The sequence below is a fragment of the Papaver somniferum genome, unplaced genomic scaffold (assembly GCF_003573695.1).
Source record: "Papaver somniferum cultivar HN1 unplaced genomic scaffold, ASM357369v1 unplaced-scaffold_172, whole genome shotgun sequence".
NCBI lineage: Eukaryota > Viridiplantae > Streptophyta > Magnoliopsida > Ranunculales > Papaveraceae > Papaver > Papaver somniferum.
This window is the reverse complement of record NW_020626819.1, coordinates 28,617-32,389: the sequence shown is the minus strand read 5'-3', so window position 1 is coordinate 32,389 and position 3,773 is coordinate 28,617. Positions and strand designations below refer to the sequence as shown.

The window sequence follows — 3,773 nt, the reverse complement described above, 5'->3', positions numbered from 1 at the left end:
TTTCGATTTATCTTGGGGCGAACATTGTATGTTCGCCCAACTCCAGACGAACATTATATGTCCGCTCGACCAAATTTGGTTTTGGTCTTGGTCCCAGACTATATTTGTTCTGGAATTTTGTTTTGGTCCGAATTTTAGTCTTTAGTCTGTCCCACTGTGTCTTGTTTCTCCACCAAATAAATGGGTTTGATCGCCCACCGTGGACGCCCTTACCTAAAAACATATCGATCAGGTTCCAACAACATTACAAATTATGTGTAGATGGACTAAATAATGTCACATGCACGTCGTAAAAATACCCACTTAACTAAAAGCATACCAATAATGGATACCTAAAGGTAGACCAATCCCCTCCATGTGCATCTAAAGAAGTGGACCCTTCACCCTTGTGGATGCAATCAACATTAGATGCATTGATCGGCATGGCATCATTTTGGTCCACGTTTATTAATGCAAATCAAAAGAACCATTACATGCGGGGATTTCGGATTGACACGTGTGGGAAGCTAACCATTGAATTTCCATTGGCGAGTAATATTGACACCTGGATATCTGTTTTATACTCCGTCAAATAAGAAAAAAAAAATCTATTTCTATTGTTATCTCCGTCACCCTCGCTCTCCTATCTTCTTCATCCTATTTTCTCACAGGCAAAAGAAAAACCAAAGATCTAGCACACACCCATAAGTAACCAATGAAAATGTTTCATACCATCACCTTAAAAGGTTTATTTTTCATTTGCGGATTTCAAAGAAATCATCCGATGATTTCTTTTGAAGTAGCTCTTAGTTTGTCAAATACTCAGTTTTTATGTATAAGAAATCTAAGCTCTCTTTAATTTTAGTATTTTAAAACGAATGAAAAGGTGAAGAAAATTTCATTAACATAGTCACTAAAATCCCTAACAGAAAGAAATCAAGATTCACTTTTCTACACCACCTTATGGATATGGTTGTTGATGAATTAATTTCGAAACTGCTGGAATTCGTTGAAGAGATATCAACGTGATCTGGAAAGGAAGTCGCGGCTCTCATAAAAAGGTAAATTTAATTTAGTTTCATCATGTTTTTTATGTAAGTTTTCTAATTAAATCTGGCCTAAACTAAAAATGGAAGAAAAGGGTGAAGAATTAATCGCTTTAAGTGTAACCTAATTTCTGAAACTTTCTAGGGTTTTGATATATTTTTTGATATCTTCTAGTTTGTTAGTATTGCCTAAATGTTTCTGATATTTTCAATTAAGTATAGTTTCATTCAGGAAATGTTAATGCATGTTTGTTTGTTATTGTAGGTGGAGTGAATAATGCTTCATCAAGTGCTGCCATTCTTTTCTCTTGCGGATCTGAACTGGTAAAATTCAATTATAATTCTTGTCTTCTTTTTTCATATTGTGCTGATTGCTAACTATTTATTCATAAATTACCATCTTTCTGTATTTTTATTGGCTTTACTTTCCTTTGTTTGGTTGCTTATTACAACGAGATTTCTCTTTACTTTTGACAAACTAGTATCAGCTGGTGTTGGTTTCCCTATACTAGTATCTCTTTTAATCACCATTATAAGGTTCATAATAAGTTTCAATGCTCATCTACTTTTCTATCCCTTATATAGTTATATTAGCCTTGCAATAATATAATTTAAATGGTTCTCGCATGATTTTGTTAGCCCTTTTTTTCCCGAATTATAGTTGCCTGAAAGTTTGATGAGCAAGTTCAATTGTTATGTTCAATGCATTATATATGTCTTTCACAAATCTAACCAGTGTGTTATCAAAGATAAAGACATTTAGTTCCACTAGTTGGGTTTTGATTAAAGTGTAGCTGAGCTATTCGTTTTTTTTGTAGACTAAGTCATAATTATATATGTAAAATATTGAACCTAATTCAATCTCTGTAATATATTCACTGGATACCACAATCTTATCTAAGCCTCTTTCTGTGTGGCTTTTGTGTTGTAGTGTACCGTCTCTCTCTGGGAGGACCATTTGTTCGAGCTACCCAAGTGGTATTGTACCATCAGACTGTTATATTTTTTGAAGCAGTACCATCAGATTGTGATCAATGCTCTGTACTTTATTTTATTTTTTTACTAGAATAATTAATTGTCATCTCTCATGTATATTTTTGTTGAAATTGGAATAATAAGATGTATTATCAATCATAAATAAAAAAAAGTTTGAATTGTTATGTTATAAATATATGGTGGATTTACACCACACTTACATCACCACCTTTACATCTCCTTCACCACCATTAGTCTTCTTGTAACCTCCATCTTAATACATGTTAATGGCTAGTAATGGTTGCATGCCATTATCTCTATTACTTAATGCCATTAACCACCGCTCTATTGTATGACTTATAAATAGAGGTCCTTACACAATTGTATGATACACAACTAATGAGAATTCTTATTCTTCTTTTCTCTCTACTTTCCATCTTTCTTTTAGTTTATAACACGTTATTAGCACGTTGCTCTACACTGAGCTTCGAAATTTTTAAGAAGAAAATCAACAAAGGAGAATTGGTGATATAAGAAAATTTTCTCTCCAACAATTTATTTTAGTAATTGTTTTATAATTCTATAAATACGCTTGCACGGTTATGCTAATTATTTGTTTGATTTCTTTTTGTATGTACTCTACTTGGATGTACGTATACTATTTCTTTTTGGGTAAGTTCACCTTGGTTTGAGGTAAGTATATTGTAGAATTTTTTTTTACATCATACGATTACATTGATATTTTTTTTTTTTTTGTTCACTTTGTAATCGCGTAACAAATTTTATTTGATACAATTGATATAAAGGCCAATCAATATTGGTTTTCTCTCCGTTGAATTTATGAGAGATGTAAAAATAAAAAATTGGCATTTTAAATCATTTTGAGCCAATCTGGTATGATCTTCTTTGCTGATTCAAAAAGAACGGTAGGATCATAGGTTTGCAACAAACCTAAACCATTAAATATGGTTTTATTCAATAATAATCCACTGGTTTCAATTTTTTTTTGTAAGAAACCATTAATCAACCAAAAAAAAAAGTGGATTTTATGTAGAAACGATAATGATTTCTTTAATTTCTTTTTAAAGAAACATTTTAATCCAATATAAAATTGGTTTTCTTTACCGATCCCAGTATGAGATATCATTTCTATGGTAGATGAACAGTTTCAAATACCAATAAAATGAGGAATTGTTGTATTCTTGAGGGATATTTAGCAATTTTGGTTTTTCCTCTTGTTATAATCTCCAATATTGGAACTGTTCCACTTATAGTTGGAACACAGTGTGACATAAAAGATCATAGGGTGAACGCCCGACTAGTTAGCCTATAACATTTGTCTTTTTAAAGACTATATTGATCTTATTATCATTTTATTATGATTAAGAATGTCCAGAAGTTCCTTTTAAATAATTATCTCGTTGGCCCTAAAGGTCACGAAACTATTGGAGATTTATTTGCATATTTATATGCTTTTGTCTGTAACCAATAAAATCCAAGGTTGATCTTGGATTTGTATGTCTAATGGACTAGAATTTTAGGAAAATTATTTTTTTTATGGCTCTTGAAGTCAGAACCTAATGTCCAACCGATAGTTGTTAAAAATGGTATACAATTTTTATTCTTCTAATGGAACTGTAACCATTAAATATTGGTGGTGTCGCAATTTATTTCCCTTTGCGATGAATAATCATGTGTATGGTTGAAAAACCTCCGACCAATTAAATTTTATTTCTTTGTCCGGTAGACAAAGATCATGTGATTTACTCATAT

The 3,773-nt window shown here is 31.7% G+C and overlaps 1 long non-coding RNA gene across 2 annotated transcripts; it reads left to right on the top strand.

Annotated features, from left to right (window-relative positions):
* The first annotated feature begins 607 nt into the window (after positions 1 to 607).
* Positions 608 to 2,175, top strand: LOC113337687. Of its 2 annotated transcripts, XR_003354383.1 has the most exons (3): positions 608 to 1,040; positions 1,291 to 1,349; positions 1,957 to 2,175. It is a non-coding gene; the product is annotated as an uncharacterized LOC113337687 (long non-coding RNA). The 2 variants fall into 2 exon arrangements; XR_003354382.1 differs by lacking the exon at positions 1,957 to 2,175 and having other exon boundaries at positions 1,291 to 1,506.
* Positions 2,176 to 3,773: the final 1,598 nt, after the last annotated feature.